A 22,388-nucleotide genomic window follows, 5' to 3' on the forward strand; every position below is an offset into this window, starting at 1 on the left:
TTAGCTCAGTGTTTCTCAATCATGACTGCAAATTAGAGTCACCTCTAACCATACTTATGCTCTAAGTTTGGACTGGAAATGGCTTGGTATAGACAGGGGTTGATTATGGAATGTGGACTAAAGCATAGCTCAGATGGTTCTAATATATAGTCAGGGCTTAGAACCATCCCTTGGCTGAATCTACATCTGGGTTCTGCCTAGGGTTTATCTGATGCTATTGTATTAACTTCTATTAAGCTGACCTGGTATTGACTCCCCAGTGTGCCTGGGTTCTGATCTTTGATATTTATTTGTCTTGTCTCCCAACCTATTGCCTACTTGTCCTCTGAAACTTGCATTCTTCTTCACAGTCTGCTGGAAAATGGCTTTTCCTGCAGAAAAACCCAATCATGTCTAGAGGCATTTTAGTAGGATCTTTACTTCCAGAGACCAGAACATGATTTTCTGGTTCCATCTGCAGTCTCTGGCTGTGAGACGTTAAAAAGAAGAATCTGTAGCCGGGGGTGCCCTGATAGCACAGTCCCAAAGCTGTAACTAAGTGTCTCTAGGGTCTCGCTGTCTGCATGGCTCCCTGAGTTCGAGACCCAAGGTTGGAAGTTGTGTACAGGCGGCTTCCAAGGTTCTCCATCTCAGAGCCAGCTCTCCAATTATAGAATTTTATACACCTCAGAACAGGTGGAAAAACAGGGTGATCACAGGTCACACTTTGCCTAAGTAACACGTTCTCCCAAATGTAGGAAATTTTTGCTTCAGAAATGCCCAGCCTCTACTCTGAGACCCCTGTGTGGTGGTAAAACTTTTATCATTTCACTGTTGAAGAAACAGAAAGGACAATGGGTGGCTTCCGGAATCTAGATCAAGGTGAAACTCTCATAAACCTTTATTAGACCTCACTAATCCCTTCCCTGCTTTATGTCTGTTATCCTGAGACACAGGCTTTGCTGGGTGACAGTTTTTAAAAAAAAAAGAAAAAGAGTGAGAGTCTCAACAACTTTGGTTAAAACCTCCAGGAGTCCTGGTCTCTTGCAAGTGAGACATTAAAAAAAAAAAAAAAGAAGCTTAGGAGTTGTGAACTCTTCCTTTGAAATTCTCATTTGCTTTTGAACATTCCCCTTTTCATAATGTAGGAGACTCACTTATATTACCCACAGCCCAGGCTGACTAGGAGAGATTTTCAGTTCTACAAAGCTAGCCTGGTGTTTTGTAGGATTATATCTTCTATCTTAAGTCTTCTTTGTGATGTAGAGTGATGGTTTTCCTGAGCTCAGGTTCTGAGATCTGACGTACCACCCCTAGGTTATCAATGTGAAAGAGCTTTAAAACCCTGCATAGATAGGGTGGTATTTGAAAAACCAAAACCAAAAACCCAACTCCCATATGTGAAGTTGTCCTCAAAAGATATTGAATCATATGTTTGCTAAGTTAGAAGCAGCTTTATTTGTTAAATTACTCTCTGTTCATTATGTGAAGGACACATACAATTTAACAGTAATTTTCTAGCTACTATTCCTTTGTCATTATGGGTAGCGATGCTAATTTTTCAAAGAAACTGGAATGGTGATTTCAGGTAAAATACGGGTTTAGGCTGCCTAGTGAGATTCAATGAAATCAATAGGAAGCTCCCGTGCTAGCATCCTGAGCGTGGAAACTAAGGAGGTGTCAACACACGTACATTTCCCAGTAATGAAGCTTCAAGATGTGCTCCTTAATGGAAGATAATCAACTGCAATGCAAAGTTAATGAACTCTGATTTTGAAATGCAAACCAAATCCAGTATCCCACAGAAGATTAACCTAGTCGATAATCTCATTTGAAGCTTTGAGCGGTGAGAGCCATCCATGGCACTGACCAGATCTGCCTCTCGAGATGCTCGTGAGAGGTGGCCATCCTTCTCAGGCTTGCTGCTGGTTCCTGTGATCTTTTCTGCATATTTCACTATTGGCCAAATGCTACCACTCTGACCCTTAACAGGGGTACTATCAAATTTACAGTAACTACCCATGAAATGTTAGCCTGCATTAGACTGTTTAGAAAAAGAAGAAGAAGAAAACTTATCTGAACTCATGTTTTTTAAAAAAGAGAAAGAAACAGATGAAAATATTGGGTTTATTACTGGTAAACTGAATTGGAACGCTCTGTGGCAGAACAGCTGGAAACTGCAAATGTCTCTTCAGATTCAGAGCTCAGGCTGAAGACTTTTCAGAAAGTCACATATTTAAATTTTAATGGCAGTCATCTACAGATAATGTGATGAAATGGAAACAGTGTTCCAATTCAATTTACCAGTAATAAAGCCAATATTTTAAATTATTCCTAAAAAAAAAAAAATAATAAACCTTAGAACTGTACCAAGAGTGACCTTAATTGTAAACTATAGACTTCAATTCATAATAATACATCGATATTGGTTCATTAATTGTAATAAATGTACACAGTAAAGTGTTAACGGAGAGGAGAAAAGGAAGAAAACCTTCTCAGCCAAACCCTGTTCTGGTTTAATGCAAGCATCCACCCCTCCACGGAACAGCTTCTCTTTTCCCGTTCCATCCTCCATCAAGCCTTGCGGGGGCTCTTCTTACTTGCCTTGAACCACAAAGAATCTCCCTCAGCCCCTCTGTTTGCCCTGTATCAACGCTTCAAAGTGAAACTCCCTTCCTTGATCCCATGGCCCTTTATCCTTCAAAGGTCCCCAGAGGAGGCCACCTGCAGAGTCCCCTTCTTTCCAATGTAAAACTACTTCCTGCGGTTCAAGTGCCTCACCTCACACCATGTGTTTTTAGGAGTGACCGACAATCAGTAGGTCCAGGACGTTTTTTCTGGCTCTGTTGTTAAGGCACCCTGGTGCCAGGCCGAGCAGGCAGCGGAATATGTAGGTCTGGAAAGTAGGAGAGAGGTCACAGTCGTCCCCACCTGGAGCTATTCATTGACATGAGTAGCTAAGCCAAGATTCTCAGCCAAGGAGATGGAAAATGGAAACAAAATTCCATAGCACCTTGAGCTCCATGGGGCCCAGGCTTGGTCTCCTCCTTGGGAGGAGGAGAGTGGAAAAGTTGAAAAGAGAGACAAGTGTAGCAACTTGAAAGTCACACCATGTAGAGAATTCTCACGGCACAGAAAAAGGATGTGATGCCATTTTGTGCAGCTCTTCTAAGTTAGTGAGGAATACAGGTTACTAAGCCCTTTGAAGAGTATTTTGGAAGCAAATAAAGCCTTCTGTAGAAGTTAATTTCTAAAGATTTATAGACTTGCTACTAAACAACTGTACTTAGAGTAACTGCATAAGGGAGAAGACTTAGCAATAACAGCTTGGAAACAATGAGGGCTGCCATAGTGCTGTTGGTGTGATTTGTGGTTCACAAACCGCATGTGGCATATACGGTGGGATCAAGACTTGAGATGAGGAGAGACTGTTTCTGAAGCCACATTTGTGTTCAAGGTTATTCCCTCCCCGCCCCCCACCCCCGCCCCAGTTCCTTAGAGGAGAAGGAATTGGAAGCACGTGTTACAAACCTCTATGTAAACTTTATAGTTCATTTTGTTTAAATAATCACAGTTGCATTGTAAACTGAATCTGGGTTGCCAGATTTACCAAAATATATATATATGGGACACCTAGTTAAATTTGAATTTGAGGTAAACAATGAATAATTGTTTCAGTGTCTGCTCTGTATTTTATAGGACAACCTTAAACTGAATGCAGTTCTCATTAGAGCATCATATTCAACATTCTGAACAAAACTGACTGTTTTCTCACGAGGCTCCCAGTGAAAGGCCGTCTTGGGTTTGCTGTTGCCCTCTGAACAAACTGAGTCCATTTGCTGTTTCTCCAATTTCTTTATAAAATTCCATTCTGCTGCTGTTGTTGAGTTGCTAAGTCATGTCTGGCTCTTTGTGACCCCATGGACTGTAGCCCGCCAGACTCCTCTGTCCATGGGATTTCCCCAGGCAAGGATACTGGAGTGGGTTGCCATTTCTCTCCCTTATGTGCCAGAGGAACATTCCAGATTCTTGCCTCCTGAAACTGCTAGTTCCTTCCTGGGCTTTTCTATCATTGACCCTTTTCTTGTAGTTTTTTCTCTTAACCGGTCCACTCCCCCACTTCTTGGCTTTCCAAGATGACCCGCCCTTATCTATAGATGTCTTCTGCTTCACTTCCCCAGCCAGGAGCCAACCTTGCCCACCTCCAAGCGGGAGCTGCTTTTGTGGCCAAGATGGTGCACTGCACCCTACTTACCCCAATTTGCAAGCCCAGCAGATCTCATAGATCCCCCTTAACTAGTCAAGCCTGGGATTTCATGCCTGCGGCGGCCAAGGTGAGGAGGCACAAGTCCCTCTTACAGAGCACTGTCTCTTTAAGGCTGAGTTCTGCCAAGTTTCCACAGTGCAGGCTGCTCAGACAGCCCCGGGGCTGGTTAGAGGCTGGTTCTCAGAGATCTTAGGTTAAGGCAGGGGCACATCTGAGAGTATTTTTGCACTATTTTATTTTATAACACTAGGATCTGGGGGGAAGGGCATTGCACCATTTTCTTAGGAGCTCCAGACTCCAGCTCAAAGCCTCATTCCAAAGAACCCTTTCATATTTATTCACCCTGAAATAAAAAGATTTTAATTTGAGCTGACAATCTCGACATTTCATTAGCACTGAAATCAAGTAAAATCAATTCATGTCACCAGGATTGTTTATTACAGAGAAGGAATAATATATATGTGTGTGTATAAAACCATATAGTGGCATTTTCCCACCCAAAGGTTATAGAGAGAAGATGCCTTTCTTTGCAACTGACGTAAATTCTATCCAGTCCCCTGAAACTGGTCTCCCTGGTTACCTCTGTGGGGTATCTCAGCATTTCTGTGACCTGGAGCCCTGAGAGTTCTGTTTTGGGTCCTCTGAGGCATGTTTACCCCGGCCCAGGCTGGCGGTGATAAATGCCTTATCTTTTTCAACCAGAGGTTATTTCTACCAGAGTTCTGCTCAACTCCTTCTAACAGCTCAGTACCTGGGTATAGTTCCTGCAGTGGCCCAGGGTGGGTTAGATCTGGGCAGGACTGGGGCGAGCTCCAGGAACCACTCCTAGCTAGTTAAAACATTATTTCCTTGTGAGCTAATGCCATTCCTCCAGCTTTTCATGGAAACAGCTCAGAATTATCTAGCAACATCTGGGATGACTCTCTCTCTTTTCCCTCAGCGTGAACACTGTCAGAGATTCTTAGTTCATGTGACTATTCGCCCTGTAAATGTGATTATCACAGGAACTGCATTTATCCACATGGACAAATGAGTTTGTACACGTAAAAACCTTTGGAGCCAAAGCCAAACAAGGCCTCTTTCAGAAATGCAGACTTTTTGCCACCCTTCATTCCTTCGAGCTCACAGCTTTTTTTTTTTTTTTTTTACAGCAGCTCGAAAGTCTTGAGTTTTGGGAACAAGCCAGATGTTTTGGGGTGTGTCTGTGCAGATTCAGAGATCTTGTGGTGGGGGGGGGAGGCAGCAAAAGAAAACAATTTTCCTTCCCTTGGTTTCTAAGCATTTCTGTTAATCTGCATTATGTATGTGAATGTTATGCTAAGTTGCTTTACATTTGGGAAAATAGACTGTATTTTAATATTCTCTGTAATCTTGGTTTTCATTTCCTCTCAAGTCCTTTATTCTACTGCCAAGTTGCTGACCTGTCTAACCTTTGCTGCAAGGATAAACTCTGACCTTCATGGAAATTCCACCATCTCAGGAAAGGAAAACTTTAGCTCCAGCCAGGCCTAGAATCTTGCAATGAAAGGAAGCTGAAATGAGATTTTTATTGGAATAGACACTGTCCAATGGTTTGCTCAAAATTTAAAGAGCATTTTTAAAGCATTTCAATTTAAAGCATTTTTAAAGCATTTCAATTTAAAGCATTTTAAAGAGTTTCATTTGTTAAAAAAATGTCTCCAACATTATTGTTTTAAAATATGTAGCTTCAGATGGTGCCTGGAATTAGGCTGTTAGAAAATAAAATAATAACAAACTCAATGTTTTCTCAGTGTTCAGATCCTAAGTTCAAATCTTCAGATTTTATCATGATGATGTGTGTGTGTGTGTGTGTGTGTGCTAAGTCACTTCAGTTGTGTCCAACTCTTTGCAACCCTATAGACTGTCGCCCAGCAGGCTCCTCTATCCATGGGATTCTCCAGGCAAGAATACTGGAGTGGACTGTCATGCCTGCCTCCAGGGGATCTTCCCAATCCAGGGGTCGAACCCATGTCTCTTACGCCTCCTGCATTGGCAGGCAGATTTTTTACCACTCGTGCCACCTGGGAAGCCCAGCAGTTCTTAATATCACAAATAGGAAAAGCTGCTTTATGAATTACTTAGTCTTTCTCTTCCATATCTTCCCATTTCCCTTTCCAGTTTGGAAGGGCATTTTTAGTCACTAAATATATTGTGATATTGTGTTTCTAAGCTTTTAATTCCATGGGCTATGGAGGGTTTATTAAAATGGGAGTGACTCCCAGTACTGTAGAAAAAGTGTGGTTTTTTTTTTTTTTGTGGGGAGGGAGCAGTGTCAAGCTATACTATTACCCTTACTTGCCTATGTGTTATTTGATTTTCAGAAAGAATTTACAATTAGTCTGAGGTCAAAGAGTCTTTGGGGCTTCCCAGCTGGCACTAGTGGTAAAGAACCTGCCTGTCAGTGCAGGAGACTTAAGAAATGCAGGTTTGATCCCTGGGTCAGGAAGATCCCCTGGAGGAGGGCGTGGCAACCCACTCCAGTATCCTTGCCTGGAGAATCCCATAGACAGAGGAGCCTAGCAGACTACAGTCCATGGGGTCGCAAAGCACCTGACATGACTGAGTAAGCACATCACATACATGTTAAATATATGCATATATATAATACTAGCTACATATATTCCTCATCCCTAGAGAGGGAAGGGGCAACTCACTCCAGCATTCTTCCCTAGAAAATCCCATGGATAGAGGAGCCTGGCAGGCTACAGTCCATGGGGTCACAGAGTCAGACATGACTGAGCAACTAAACAACAACATATATTTCTTATACTTGGTATACTAAGTATGTTTAGTTTTATGTACCTTATTTTTAATATTTTAATTATATGTGCATGTAACATGCATAATCAAGGTACATAGATACACACATTTTATTTAAGGCTGGAAAATATTAATGTTCCTTAGTAAAAAGAATTATTTTTGTACCATATGAGAATTATATTTGGAAAAAACACCCAGCAGGGGGATCTTTTGCAAACTTCTTTGGCTGGATCTGTTGTGGAGGCTTCCTGTGGCAGAAAGTCTCCATGTTGCATGTATATAGGAAGTTGTGTATCTGTAAGGAATATAGATCAACTATGTATCTAAGGGAAAGGAGAAGGAGCAGTGCTCTGTATAGATTTAATTTGACCATTTGCTCCTCCAACTGCATAAAGTACAGTTGTTATAACTGAACGTGGCAGGAAGTTAAAACTTCTAAAAGAGGGGTGTCACATTCTTGACACCAACAGCTCATTTCAAAAGCTCAGCAGCAGTCCTATTTTCAGAATTTCTAAACTGGTATAGATTTGAGGTGCCAGCTAGTTAGAGAAGACAGAAATATATATTAATAGACTCAGGTGGTGTGACCCGAAGGTGTGACTTTAACATTATAAATAAAATCCCTGGTGTTCAAAATCCACCCTCCCCCAACCCCATCCATCTCCAGTCTCCCACACCCCTACTGATGGGTCATCAATCCCCAAGTTCTCATAATTGATGACAGTGCCTTCTGCTAAACAAAAATATATCCCTGAGACATGGGTAGCATATGGGGTGAGATGCAAGCTGAGCGCAAGGAACAGACCTCAACCCTTCCTCCCTGACCCTCTTATTCAGTAGGTCTGGGTGAGGCTAGGAATCTGCATCTTAACAAGCACCCAGGGCTTCCCTAGTGGCTCAGACCAGAATCTCCCTGTGATGTGGGAGACCAGGGTTCAATCCCTGCGTTGGGAGGATTCTCTGAAAAAGGAAATGGCAGCCCGCTCCAGTATTCTTGCCTGGAGAATCCCATGGACTGGAGCCTGGCAGCCACAAAGTCAGCCAGGACTGGGCAAGTAACAGTAACAAGGGCTCAGGGATAGGAGAGGTACCTGGAGTATACCTTGAGCCAGTATTAAAGTGTGCGTGAATGAAGGTGGACGCCTCCTCCAGAAGTCGAGGGAGCCCTGGGCACATGCTTCATGGGCAGTGCAGAGAACAGACAAGCTTGGGCACACCATCACCTCCTCCACGCTTTCTCAGGACCAGCTCTTGATAATTATCCATATGAGACAGGTGTTTAGAACATAGAAACAAATGAAAAAGACTAGAAAAAGCTCTTCGCCTTCTTAAGAATAGTGTGAGTCAGATCATATGAAGGGACTATTTTTTTACTGGAGGGAGGAGGGTTCGAAGCCTTTAACTTTGGAACCGGGCGAATGAATATCAGCAGCGTTTGGTCTGCAGAGTAGACAGGGCGCCTAACGATCTGGAATGGTTGCCCTGGACACCCTCCCGATGGCCATCTCTTCTTCACACACACTCGGAACTCTGAGGACACAGGCGCTTCACTGCGAGGAAGGCTGATTGGATTTGTGACCAGGAGTTGGGTCAGTCAGCTGGGGAGACCGCTGGGCAGGGGGTTGAACTTGGTGGGAATGGCAAGGGCCTCAGAGATACTGAGCACAGGGAAATGGGGATGGCCCCGGGGCAGAGGGACAGGCCTTCCTGGCCAAGCTGGGGGGTGCCCTGGAGGACCTGAAGCGGACTGATCTTGATTTGTGTCGATAGGAAAGCTGTAACAAAACACAGTAGGGAGGCATCACTTTGGGTAGAAGATTTTAAGGAGAAACAGCATCAGCTAGAGGGACCTTGAAGAAAGAAAGGCATGTAGACATCAGATAGGGGAGCGTGGGAAGGGGCAGGAGCCCAGGTGCTAAAGGATGCTTGCAACTCCTGTGGTCCAGTCCATTGTCCACCATAAAGCTGAAAGGTGGGCTGGGAACAGCTGTATGTCAGGTTAAAGGTGTGTGTGTATCAGAGATGTGACGGAACAAGTGAGTACCACGATGAAGCCCAGGTTTTAGGAAGCCGCAGATAAGGTGGATTCATGCAGGGCGAGAATGAAGTCAGAGACATAAAGGAGATTCTTAACATAGTCAAGGGAAGTGTTTTATGGAGGCCCAACTTCAATACTTTGGCCATCTGATGGAAAGAGCTGAATCGTTAGAAAAGACTCTGATGCTGGGAAAGACTGAGGGCAGAAGAAGGGGACGACAGAGGATGAGATGGTTGGATGGCATCACCAACTCAATAGACATGAGTTTGAGCAAACTCCAGGAGATGGTGAAGGACGGGGAAGCCTGGCGTGCTGCAGTCCACAGGGTCACAGAGTCAGACACAATTGAGTGACTGAACAACAGCAACAAACAAGGATGGTGGCAATTAGGGCCCCTGGGACACTTGAATTTTGCAGTGGAGCTGGGCCTGGTCAAGGAAAATGACCAGTTTGATTTTGGACCTACTATTACATCTGAGATGCTGGCATGCAGTCCCTGTGGAAATGTCCAGCTGGCAGCTGGGGACATGGGCCTGATGGTAGAAGCCCTGAGTTAGGGAACAGAACCTCAGGAGCTGCTTTGGTTAGAGACAGGAGTGGGCGAGGTGAGGAGGGAAAGAGACAGGAAAGGAGGCGTTCCCGAGGGAGGGACCGCTGTGGTGCGGCGTGATGGGAGCCAGCGAATCAAAGAACCTCAAGGAGGAGGTGTCAGCAAACAGTGTCAGCTGCTGCAGCAAGGCCAGGGCTGATGACCCCAGGGGTTGGGGCTACTGTTGGCATTAGCAGTACAGGCAAAGTACAGAATTACTTGCAACCTAGGTGTCGGAGCCAGGGAGCAGTTTATCCTTACACCAAGTTGGTAGTGTAATCAGGGGAAGGATTTTCAAAATATTCGTTCATTCATATTACTGTCAGAAAGACAGAGGTCCTTTTGTCAGGGAGGTGTAAGAAAAGAGTGCAGAGGTTGAAGATACAAACAGGCCATGTCCATGGAAACGGCTCAGAGAGGACGCAATGGAGAAGAGCCGTGAGCACAGGTCTTGGCACAGAAGGGGCCCCCGTTTTCTTCAGGCACAGGATGGAAGTTGCTAGTGAAGTTACAGAGAAGGAATGTTAAAGAGAAAGCGGGTACAGAGCTTCAGTTCGGGTTGATGAGAAAGCTCTGGAAATGGAAGGTGAATGTACTTAATACCACTGAGTCATACATTACAGATGGTGAAAGTGGGAACTTTGGTGTGAAGCTCTATTTTATCAGAGAGAGAAATAAAGGGTATGGTCAGTCTGGCAGTCAGGTAGGTGGGCCGTCCCCTCCGTCCGGGACAGGGGGGAAGAACAGTGAGGAACCCAACTAGGCAGCACAAGAAGTGGGCACCAGAATGGCCCAGGCTCAGGGGTGCGGTGGGAGCTGCTCCTCTCCTTGGTAAATCTTAATCCCGTTATGTTCATCCTTTGCCCAGAATTTGTCAGTGGTTTCCCGTTTCTCTGAGGACAGAGCTCTTAACTCTACCAGGACCTCCCAGGCCTAGCAGGAGCTGACCCCTGCTCACCTCCCTAACCTGCCCCCCAGCACCCTTCCCCTCAGACTCCTCCCTTCAGCCACACAGGCCTCCTCAGGTCCCCGGACGTGAGAACTGTTGCCCTCCCCAGGGCTTTTGCCTATACTAGTCCCCCTGAACCGCCCCTCTCATGCTTCAGGTTTCCGCCTGGATGTCCCCTCCTGCAGAAGTGGGCTCCCTTGTCCCCCATCACGCCCAGCTGCAACATCCAGTCACTCCCTTCACAGCGCTTGTCACATTAGGGAGCAGTGTATGTATTTATGTGTCAACTTGTTCATTCACTGTCCTCCCACCAGTCTGAGAGTGTGGCGGCATTAAGAACCACCATGTCTGGCCTGTCTCTTCCCTACAAAGGGCTCTCCACGCATAGTAGATATTTGTTCAGTGAGGCTCTGCTGCGTGAATGAATGAATGACTAGATCAACCTTTTGATATTTTGCCACAGTGCCCAGCAGTCTGGGCACAAGAGAAAAGAAAACAGAGAATGGCAGTTCCACAGGAGTGGGAGTGACTTTGGGGAACATATGTGAGAGTCTGGGAACAAGACTCATGAGAAAAGATTGTATGAACCCACTAGGGCTTTGAATAGACTGAGATGAAAGTCCTCAGACAAGGAAGAGATGGCCATGCTCAGGTTTATTGTGTGTGTGCGCGTGTTTCTGCACAGCGCACTGAGGGTGGTCAGGTCAACAGCCCCAGTAGATTCCCACCCAGATTTCCTGAGCACCTGAGATGGTCTGAGACAGCAGCAGTAGTAAAAGCTACTCTTGGGCACTTGCTCCAAATCAGTGCTTGTACTTGGCGAATTAGCTTGTTTAATCCTTACGGTAACCCTCCACGGTGACTACTTTTATGAAGAGCAAGCAGTGAGCAAGATGGCGGAGTCTCTGACAGAAGGCATATCTTCCAGCTGCTCGTGGGAGACAAAGGGTCACTCCCCCACCCAACATTGAAAAACCAGATGAGTCACTTGCCTTGGGGCCTGAAGTCTTTTCTTCTGCAAAGTATTGTTTAAAAATGCCTTGTCCCTTCAGTGATGACTTGATTAGAAAGCCCCCGTGGAAGCACTGCCTCTTGGGTCATTAGAGGCATTCTTCCTCCTCCTCTTAAGCACCAGCTGCCATCTTTGGCGCCGTGCAGATTGGACAGAAGGTTTGCCTCCAGGGGCAGAGAGTGAGAGCCATAATTTTCTGCCCCACTTCGCACGATAGGCAATTTTCATTTTCTGTTTATAAAAGTGATTAGCACCCATAGTATAGGAGCAACTTTTGGGGTGGAGTTTTGTTGAAATTTCAGCTTGGGAACTTGGAAGGGAAAATAAGATCAAAGTGGAGTAAGAGGAGGAAATGTAAATATTAGGGAAACGGCCTGGAGAGGAGGGTGAAACACCAGTCCATCTGACAGCAGGTTTCCACAGCGAAGCGTATTTTCATGACCAGTTCACATGTAAATAGTCCACGGCATGGGTTATTTTGGCAAAAGTGAGTTCAGAAAATCTGCTCAATAATATTCATTCAACTTCCTTCGCTTTCCTGTTGACGTCAGTATTTTCCAGCATGAGCAAGTGCTCAGGAGCCACGTGGAAGGTGCGCACCCCAGGCAGGAAGCCCCACCCCCACCCCAGCTACCCACCCCCGGCATCAGCCTCCTCTGGGTCATGGAGAGACAGTTCCCTTCAGGATCTGCTGGAATGGTTTTCAGTTTTGGTAATAATGATTGTGAGGAATGGTGCTGAGAGAGACTCCTGCCTCCCTTCCCAGCACCTGCTAAGCCTGCAGCAGACAGTCTTGTCAGTAGTAGATGTTCACATCGTTAGGGCTGAACATGGAATCACCATTGCAAGGCAGAAGTGTTGATGTTATTATGGCTCTGTGAACTATTTCTCCTTATTTTCATTGACCTCTGTACTGCTCCTTGTTAGAGCAGAGTAATGTAAAGGATACAGCTAGGTGGTTTTGAAGGAAATCTAGATTGAAAACTGTTCTGGAGATTACTCTCATCTTCATCAGACCGAAGCTGTGTGGGAAGTAAGTTAACCCGCTGATAGCCTGAGGTGCACAAGACTAACTGAGGGGGAACAACTGAAAAAGATTGCATTTTGGTTTTCTTCCTAAACAGGGAAGATTTCCGTTCATTCCTATGAGACTCTCAATGTGTCACTTGGTAAACACAAAGCTGATTGTGAAACCTGTGGGAAACTGTCTAAAATTGAAATGGGTACTCACACTCTTGTATTCATGGAGAGATGGCCCTGTTTCCAAATCATGGGTTATAAAATATTTTTTGTTTTTTAATATTTATTTACATGGCTGTGCCAGATCTTCACTGTGACATGTGAACTCTTAGTTGTACCACGTGAGATCTAGTTCCCTGACCAGGGATTGAGCCCAGGTCCCCTGCATTGAGAACATGGAATCTTAGCCCCTGGACCACCAGGGAAGTCCCTCAAATCATGGCAGTTTCAAATACAAAGATGTATTGGCTTTCCAGGGTTGCTGTAACAAAGTACCACAAACTGGGTGGCTTTAACAATAGAAACGTATTGTCTCATAGTTCTGAAAGCTAGAAAATCCCCAAGATCAAGGTGGCCCCATCGTTGATTCCTCTTGAGAACCATGAGGGAGACTCTGTCCCAGGTCTGTCTCAGCTTCTCGGGGTGGCTGGCCATCTTTGGTGTTCCTTGCCTTGTAGAAGCATCACCTTGATCTCTGCCTCTATCTTCACACGGTGTTGTCTTTATGGGCATGTGTCTGCATCCAAATGTCTCCTTTTTTAAAAATATTTCTTTTAAAAATCTGTTTTTACCTTACTTTTGGCTCCACTAGGTCTTTGCTGCTTTACAAGGACTTCCCCTAGGTGCAGTGAGTGGAGGCTCCTCTGGGTGGCAGTGTGCGGGCTTCTCGTTGCGGTGGCTTCTCTTGTGGCGCATGGGCTTAGCCGCCCCAAGGCATGTGGGATCTTCCCGGACCAGGGATCGAACCCACATTGCCTGCACTGGCAGAAGGATTCTTACTCCACTGCACCACCAGGAAAGTCCCAAATGTGTCCTTTTCATAAGAAAGTTAGATTAAGATTCACCCTACTCCAGTATGATCTCATTAATTACATCTACAATGACCTACCTGCAAGTAGGGTCACGTTCTGAGTCATGTGGGTTAGGAGTTTAACATATGAATTTTGGGGGAAATACAATGCAATCTATAACAAAAGCATTGGCCTCTTGAGTTATGAGCTTATTAACTAACTGATAGGATATATAGGCTCTTGATTTCCCCTTTTTACTTTTTGTTGTTGTTGCCTAGTTTCTTATAATAAAAGTTAGGTTAAGAAGGAAAAAGTAAAGTTCAAGCTAATGTATCTCACTTTGTTGCATGAAGCTTTGGGAATAGGATGAGGGTCAAAATGAGGCTTTTAGTTCATGGTGTGTGTAAGTGGCTTCCCATCTGGCTGAATTAGGATAGGTCCCAGATCTAATTAGAATGACAATGATGAAATAAGGATTACAATCCACCTTAAAGTCAGGAGCCATGATATGTTTTCTGGCAATGATGCTCACTGCCATGTGGTTTATACTTGTTTGACACTTCATCCAGGGTGTACAGGTGGCAGGTTCTGATCTAGGCTGACCTCAGAGCCCACACTCCACAGAGTGAAGCTGGCACATCCCTGCCTGAAGGTCCAGGACAGGGGTTGAAATAGGTTATGGCTCATTGAACAAACTGGGAAGACTGGTGGGCTTTATACTGACAGACATGCTTGTTTGCAGGTCAAAGGGTGATGCAGCTCTTATTTATTTAAAAAAAAAAAAAAAAAAAGACAAACTTTTTCTTCCCACGTATCACCATCTCATTTTCCTTGTAGCCCATTCTCAAGACCTCAGTCATGTTAGACATGCTGTTGTTTCCCATCTTTCCATCTCATAAACTGATTTTAGACCAAATAGTTTTCACAGTTTTCTCCAAGGGAAATTATTCTGAAATTTCCACCGCCAGAGTTTTTTTTTTTTTCCTCCTTTTTTTTTTTTTCAGAACATTCTAAAATGTAACCTCTGAAGGTATCAAGGAGATGTTTAAAAACTGAAATTTCATTTTACTAATTGCCATGCTGCATAGCTCTTAGAGGGCTGTGGTTAGGATTACGGGAGGGAGGCACCAGAGTGGATTACAACACAGAGCTGACCTTTTACCACCCGGCTGAAGCTCGAAAAACAAAACCAAATCCCATCTTACTAAACCATACCTGCGTCTTTTCTGGGAAATACCCCAGAATACTAGTTTGTTTGTTTTGTAAGATGGTTTTCCTCGCCTGGGAGAATAGTCCCGAAACTCAAGTTGTTCGGTTCTCATGCTACATAAGCACTTTGCCTCCTCTGGTTGGGCTTGAGGCCTTTTTTCCTTTCCTTCTCCAACACACATCAAATGCTTAAGATCACAGTTCTGTCCTGGACAGGTTATGCAATTTTAATCTTATAAATATGAAAATAAAAGGCATAATTAGAGCTAAAACAGGATGCTTTATTTTTAATCCAAAGGAAGCAGAAACAGCAACAGAGAAGTAAAGAACCCGATTAGGACTGTCTCTGGGGTAAATACCCACTGGGCCTAGTTTCTCCTACTTTTCTCACTCTTCTCCATCCCCACCCCATCGCTCTCAGTCTTCTCCATCTTGTCTGCCTCAGTGACGCTCTCGTGTTCCACCAGTTCTACCCCAGCTTGGGCCACTAAAATAACAAAACTTAAAATACAGGTTTAACCTGATGTCTTAGTGACAATGCATTTTTCACTCTCAAGAATAAAGGGGGCTGGGGCGTCCCTGGTGGCTCAGCAGTAAAGAACTCACCTGCCAATGCAGGAGACTTGAGTTCGGTCCCTGATCCAGGAAGACCCCACAAGCTAAGCCTCCAGCCACAACTCTAGAGCCCAGGAATCGCAACTACTGCGGCCACGTGCCACGAGAGCCTGTGCTCTCCCACGAGAGAAGCCACCGCGATGAGAAGCTTGAGCCTCGCAAATAGAGAGTAGCCCCCACTCTCCACAGCTAGAGAGCAGCCCCACAGCAATGAAGACCCAGCACAGCCAAAAATAAGAAAATACTTTTGAGAAAGAATAAAGGGGGCTTTAGAGTTGGGGAGATACTTGAGCCAGTGAGTGAACTGCTGGTGGTGTCAGGGAAGGTGGCCCCAGAGTGGCAGTGGCCTAGTGGTACAGACCCCATTAAGAATAATGGCTAATACTTACTCACCACTTATGTGTACATGTGAGAATTTGTTTGTACTTTATACAATCCACAGCGACAGGTGAGATGGTTTCATTTCACAAGGAGGGAATTTGAGGGGGATGAAGTTACTTCACAAATTACTCTACTCTCCTGATAGAGCTGAGAAAGGAATGTAGGTCCTTCTGACCAAAGCATCGCCCATTACTTACCCTCTATCTAATAATAACAGGGCAAGAACCGGGGCAGGGAGGCGGTTCTCTTCCTGATCTTGAAGGTAGAGGTAGATGAGCTCTAAAAGTTGAAAGTGCCAGGCAAGGCCATTGAGTTGCAGTGTTTCCATTCTCCTTTGGTCATGGGGCAGGATGAATGTGGTTTCCACTGAAGATGAGGCCTGAGAAAATGTTACAATTAAGGTTTCAGTATCAAATGTGTGCGTACAATGGAATATTATTCAGGCTTTAAAAAGAAGGAAATCTTGACATAATGCAACCACACAGATAAACCTGGAGGACATGATAAATGAAATAAGCTGGTCACAGAAGGACAAATACTGCACGATTCCACTTATATGAGGAATCTAATATACCCAAAGTCAAAGGCATAGAAACAGAGAGTAGAATGACGGTTTCCAGGAGCTGAAGGGAGGAGGGAATGCAGAGTTTCTATTTAATGGATATAAAATTTCACTCTTTCAGGATGAGTAAATTCTGGAGACCTGCTGTGTGACATTTGTCTTCAGTCAATAATACTCTATTGTATGTTTAAAAGTCTAGAGAAGCAGGTCTTATGCTGACTATTCTAACTACAATAAAAATCACAGCAAACAACCTCAAGCGTGTAATAGACCCACTCAGCTCTTTTCCAGCAAGAGGATGGGGTTAGGGGGCTGGTAGCGTAGGAGAAAGTCAATGATTAGATGGCACTTGAGAGGTGGATTGGAGAGAGGGGCAAAGCCTCAGAAGAGAACACAAAAGAATAGAGAGGATGCTGGCGAAGCAGAGACAGAGAGAGAGTGTGTAAACTGGAGGGATCCAGGGTAGCTCACAGGTAAATGTGGAAACAAAGCCGGTAACTCATCTTCTTGTGATTGTTTCAGCCATGCCCTCTTGCTAGCTGCCTCCTGGTTGTAGCGTAGCTTCTATGCCTCCGGCTGACACGCCTGCTTCCCAGTAGAAGGAAAACGGTGTCAAGGACATCCTTGGCAGCACTGTGCTTATGTTCCATTGGCCAGAATGACTTCTGGACACCCCAGACTAGAAAGGCTGGGAGAACCAGTAAGCCAGCTGGGATTCCACTGAAAACTATAAGGAAGAAAAGAATGGGTGAGCAAGGTATCTACTTCTGGGGTTGCTGTTAGAGCCTTAGTGTAAATAACTGATCAGTTGGCTTTTTTACCTAAAAGCTGTTACACTATAGGAAAGGAATTTTGGCAGGTATGTAGGACAGAAATAGACCCAAGGAAAGGAAGGAAAAGGAAGGACAGTTTCATTGTACTGTGTGCTTTAAGAAACCAGGTTTCTGGGAAGTTCAAAGTGCAGATCACTAAATAGGTAGCAAATAGCCAGGCAGTCAAGGGTCCCAAGGTGGAAGCAGGGCTGAGTGATGGAATCAGGTAATTAAAGCAAGAGATGATGGCAGCAGTGATGAACCCAACTTACAATTGAAATTTTCCCAGTATCAACAACTTTTCTGGTGTCCCAGTTGCTCAACAGCTTCTTCAGTGCCTGTTTGTCTGGGGTTTTGGTTCTGTTTTCATTTCCATGCAAACTAAGACTTCACAGATGCCAGCTGTCCAAAAAAACCACACCCAGGACCCTTTCCAGGCCATTAAGAAAGATGCTAGGAACCTACAACAAAGCTAGAGGAAGGAGCAGGAATGCCCTCCTGGCTTTGCGCAGCTGTTGCCTTTGGGAGTCAGCCTGTTCATCACCGAGCTATATGGGCTTAGAGGGGCAAGGCCAGGACAAACCTCTGGATGCTGCCTTTGCTTAGCCACAGATTCTTACAGCCAATCTTGAATTAGTTTATCAAGAACAAGGCCAATCATGAATTAATTCAGCAGGAAGAGCCAAAAGGAGGGGAGATCCTGAACCCTCCCATTTAATTTCTTTTCTCTCATTTATTCCCAGTTAATTTTAGTTCAGTTTCATCTTAGAAGTTCCTTTGGCTGCAAAGGCGTGGGTTTTCCCTGCAGTGAGGTCACAGTACTGGGCTTGGGGAGGATCATTTACATTTTTTGGTCTCCCGAAGGATGGAGCCGCTGGCAGCTCTCAAAGGCAGACAATGACTCTTTGTGGACGCGGCAGTGAGTGACTTGCCAAAGGTCATCCATGGAGCTGGGGAGAAACTGCCACCCTCGGGGCTCCCAGTTGAACTTGGAGCCCAAAGGAAACCCAGAGGAAGGTTTACCCTTTTAGTGTCACTTCTGTTATCTCCAGTTCAAGCGTTTGGCCTCAAATTGCTAGAAGATGGTTTTTTTAAACTTGCCTTATTTAAAGGGATTCCATCATGCTACAGACCCACCTGCCAGTGCAGGAGACTTAAGAGATGCAGGTTTAATTCCTGGGTCTGTAAGATCCCCTGGATGAGGGCATGACAACCCACTCCAGTATTCTTGCCTGGAGAATCCCCATGGACCCAGGAGCCTGGCCGGCTACAGTCCACAGGGTACCTGAGTCAGACATGATTGAGCAACTTAAGCACTAACATAAAGGAAAAAATATAGGCTCTTCTGAGAGGTAGTTTTCATGCTAAGGAATGAATCTGTGTTTTCTGTTCAAGTCCACAAAATTAATTTCAAAGTGATGTGAAAATTAACTCTTGTACAGTTTGACTGTTTTTAGGTTCATCTCACAGATCTCTGTAGACACCTCCACTGTATCATGTGCCCCATTCAATTCCAGCTCTTTGTACTTGCTTGTCTCTGCTACCAGCCACTAAGCTACCAGATGATTTTGGATGAATAAATAAATGTCTGGGAATGAAAGGAGTAAATCAAGCAATGAATAATGAGTTAGAGCAATCCTTTAAAAGGCGCCAAGTACTGAACAGAAGTGCACAGTTTAGCTCAGGTGCAGTCTTATTAAGATACCAGTATAAAACCACACAGAAATATTTGCATCTTATTCCCTCAGATTTAGTTAGGGTCCTTTTGGCAGTAGAGAGTAACAAGAGTGGGGATGAAGGTTTCATTTTCCACCCATCAATATTGACTTGTCCGTTCAGTTCACATCAGTCCCACCTTCACTCACACCCTTACCATCTCTCCTGGGTCCTCCTGCGACAGCCTCTGGGTTTGATCTCCCTGGTCCCTCTTTACAGATAATCTTTGCAAACTATGGGCCTGAATGTGTGTTTCAAAACCACCCAGCGTCTCCTTATCATCTTAAAAGAAAAGAAAGCCAAGCATTTCCGTGTGTCCTGCTGCTGGGCTCCTCCTCACCCACGTCTACCACCAAGTGGACCATATGTGTTAGTTATTGTAAATTTCGTGCAGCCCTGAACTCTCCATGTTGTTTCACATCTCTGGGCTTTTTGCACATAACCGTTTGCTCTGCATGGACTGTCCCTCTGCCGTTTGTCGTCCTATAACCCATCTTCAGTTTCTAAACTCAGCTCAACAGTTGAGTCACTCGAGAGCGCCCCCTTCCTTCGCTCTGTCCCTTTGTGATTGAGTTTATCTGCTTCTCTTGTAACATCTCTTAGTCTGTTGGTGTTATCCTGTGTATGTGGTGATTGTCTTATGTGCACCGGCAGGACGTGGGTCTCGTTCATCTCTGTCCTGAGGATTCATACAGTATCTGATATGTTCGTTTTCCTGATTCATATCCGTGAGAATGGCTGAGTGAAGGAATATTTGTGGACTTTGTTGAAGAAGTAGAGCTGTGGGAGATTTTCAAATGGCGAGGATGAAAGGTGTAGAAAGGCCTTGTAATTCCAAAGTGTATGTGGATTTAGGTCCCAAATACTGTATATTAATTTTAGGGAAGCCCCCTTTCTAGTCCTAGAGCAGTGGTTCTCAAAGTGGGATCCCCAGATTGCAGCATTAGTTACCTGAGACCTTGTCAGCCATGCAGATTCTCAGGCCCCATCCCAGACCTGGGGTGAACCCAGCAACCTGTATTTTAACAAGCTCTCCAGGTGATTCTGATTTAAGCACACTTAAATTTGAGAACCACTGCCTCAGGGAATAAGGAAGTCAGGCTTATGCAGTATGCTGATTTTCTAGCTTGAAGTCAGTGCAGATTAGTGAGCTTGCACAGACCCATTGGTGTGGGGAAGACCGCTAGGGACTCTATTCAATTAAGTTAGTAAGACCCCCATCCCACTTCAGATCTCCTGTCCTTTCTTAGTCTGGCTTTTCCACATCCCTCAGTTCCTAATGGCAGAGCAGAAAGTTCTAGAAAATAAGATCTAAAACATTTGATTAACAGGAAAAGATATATAGGGACTGCAAAAGACCTGTTTGTATTGAAACAAGTTCATTAGCCTCAGAGTCTGTTGTATCCCCTGGGGGAAAGGGAAGGACACAGTGGCATGTAGTGGGCAGATTGTGGCTTTGAAGTCAGGGATATGTGGATGAGAATCCTGCCCCCAACACTGGGAAGCTGGCCAGCTCCTTGACTTTCATGGGTCTTAATCCCATCAAATACTAGGTAATAATCTATAAGGGAAAAGAATCTGAAAAAGAACATATATATATGTGTGTGTGTGTGTGTGTGTAAACTAATTGAATTGCTGTACTGTACATCTGAAACTTGCATGATATTGTAAGCCAATTATATTTCAAAGTACAGTTGGTTTACAACATCGTGTATGTTTTTTGAAAAAGAGTTCAGCTATATTTCAAAAGACATTTTTTTTTCTTAATGTGAAAGGGGAACCAGTCCCTATCCTGTAGGTGTGTTGTGAGAATCAGCTGGGACACAGCAGAGCTCAGGTACTCAGCAGACGCTCCCCACTTCTGTCCCCTCCCACCTGGTAAAAGCCCTGTCCTCGGCCAGATTCACGAGGAAAAGGAAGGATAAGGCTGAATCACTCTGTGCTACAACCTGAAGTCAGGCAACCCCATGGCATTCCAACAAGAATTGGTGACAGAGAAACCCTGGCAGTTTGCCCGGTAAAATAGGGAGCACCCAGTTAAACATGAATTTTAGATAAATGACAAATAACTTTTTAGGTAGTACCAGTACATCCCAGGGCTTCCCTGATAATTCAGTTGCTAAAGAATCTGCCTGCAATGCAGAAGATCCCAGTTCGATTCCTTGATCGGGAAGATCCACTGGAGAAGGAATAGGCTACCCACTCCAGTATTCTGGCCTGGAGAATTCCATGGACTAGTCCATGGGGTCGCAAAGAGTTGGACACAACTGAGCAACTTTCACTTTATCCCATGTAACATTTGGGATACACGCCCAACAATTACTCATCTTTTACCTGAAATTCACATTGAACTAGCTGGCTGTATTTTTCTTTGCTCAACCTGGCAACCCCGACTCACCTTTAAGGTAGAGATAAGTTCCTTGACAAGGCTTTCCTCCGAGCTCCCTGACATTTTAATAAAGGCCATCTCTGAGCAGAACATTCTGGGCACAACCTGATAAGAAAACTCAGCACTGAGAGATGTACTGGGTGGTGTGGGAGGAGGGGAGGACGGCTGCGGGTGGAGATTCTCTCCTCCATTAGCTTTAGCAAAAGAACTGGAAGCCACCTCTTGCCTTCCTGCCCGCCCCCCCTCAACGACTCCAGGCCCCTCTGGAGGTGAAGGTGTGGCCACTGCCCCCTGTATGTACAACTTTAAGTCACGTGAGGGGTTAGAAGCCACAACCTTCCTTGTTAGGATTCGATGGTGTTGATTTTCCAATTTGGTATTAGAATGGTAAACGGGACTTCAGTCAACCTAACACACGAGTTGGATCTTAAAGCATTTGCTTATTTCCACCCCCCTTTGAAAGTGCTTAGCAGTTGAATTATTTAAAGCTGAAAGAGCTGAGGGAGTTAGGAAGGAGGGCTGCCTGCCCCAGGCACAGCCAGGGGAGGGTGCTAAACGCGGTTATCAAGAGATCAAAGACCAAGGAGAGACTCCTTTGATCTGCTGCTTGTCAAAGTTGCAATTAGATCTTTGAGACTCTGCACTTGGCCCCTCAACCCCACCTCTCTCCCTCCCCACCCTTTCTTGAGATTTCTTCTCTTCTCCCGGACACCTGGAAGTGGTCGAGTGAGGCGTGCCCCGGAGAACCAACACCATGTGGCTGAGTGTGCCCGAGGCCACCAGAGGCATAATCTCTCCTTGAGGAAAACCCCTTTTCGAAATACAGTTGCTTTCATTCATCATTTTTGAGGGGAAAAAAGGTCCATGTGAAATCCCCCCCAGTTAGACCTGCAGATGCATGTCCCAGTGTGTGAGCTGATATGAATCATAACTGTGCTTTCAACGCTTTTCCTTTGATACAAACGGGAAGGGTACCAACTGACTGGGACTCACTTTGAGTTGCCTGGATTTTCCAAAGGTTTGGATGAGAGGGATGGGGGTTGGGGGGGGGGGGGGAAT

At 45.0% G+C, this 22,388-nt stretch overlaps 1 long non-coding RNA gene across 2 annotated transcripts in view; it reads left to right on the top strand.

Annotated features, from left to right (window-relative positions):
• The window catches only part of LOC110126236 (uncharacterized), a 119,855-nt gene that overhangs the window by 12,581 nt on the left and 84,886 nt on the right, over positions 1 to 22,388 (top strand). Inside the window, exon 1 of one of the 2 annotated variants that reach the window (XR_002310351.2) lies at positions 8,533 to 8,616. The exons of the other annotated variant lie outside the window; for it this stretch is intronic. This is a non-coding gene — a long non-coding RNA (uncharacterized lncRNA). Of the gene's footprint in view, positions 1 to 8,532; positions 8,617 to 22,388 lie in introns of those variants that run through there. 2 annotated transcript variants of the gene reach the window in all.

Source organism: Odocoileus virginianus, chromosome 27, assembly GCF_023699985.2.
Source record: "Odocoileus virginianus isolate 20LAN1187 ecotype Illinois chromosome 27, Ovbor_1.2, whole genome shotgun sequence".
Classification (NCBI taxonomy): domain Eukaryota; kingdom Metazoa; phylum Chordata; class Mammalia; order Artiodactyla; family Cervidae; genus Odocoileus; species Odocoileus virginianus.